Here is a 685-nt window from a genome sequence, read left to right as displayed (position 1 = left end):
ACAGCGCTTATAAGCATCATTTGTCTTTGTTTAATATTTGATAAACAACAAGGATGAAATGATTTTGTAAGCGCTGTAAGCAGCTGTAAGCGCCAAACGGAACGCAGCCATGGACATATAGGTTGCGACACTTTTTTTATTTGGTTTCGGAACGCACTCATATTTTGCAAATGTGAACCACGATTGGTGTACTACTTTTAATTTAGAGACACTTCACCAATCGTGGTTTGTATTTGCAAAATATTAGTGCGTTTTGAAACCAAACAAAAAAAGTGTCGCAATCTACATGTCCACGACTGTATGTCTCTAGATTAAAAATAGTACACCAATCGTGGCAAAATATTAGTGAGTTCCAAAAAACGATCAAACAAAAAGTATCGCAACTACTCTGTCCACGAGTGTACACTTGCTCACAGAAAGGTTGCAATACTTTTTTTTAAATCGTTTTCAAAACACAGTCTGTTTACCGAGTGATTGGTTTCTACCAATAGATTTAACTAATTATATTCAAGCGCTCCATGAGAAAACTACATTCCAAAACTCATCAAAATAAAAAGTGTTGCAATCTTTCTGTGACCGAGTGTACAGTCGTATATAGATCGATTGACAGATTTTTTCTTATTTGGTTTCGGAACTCACTAATTTTGCAAATGTAAACTACGATGGGAATATAAGAGGACGAAGA

This window comes from Wasmannia auropunctata, unplaced genomic scaffold, assembly GCF_000956235.1.
Source record: "Wasmannia auropunctata unplaced genomic scaffold, wasmannia.A_1.0 LD336064.1, whole genome shotgun sequence".
Taxonomy (NCBI): Eukaryota; Metazoa; Arthropoda; class Insecta; order Hymenoptera; family Formicidae; genus Wasmannia; species Wasmannia auropunctata.
Note: the sequence above shows the minus strand (reverse complement) of the source record.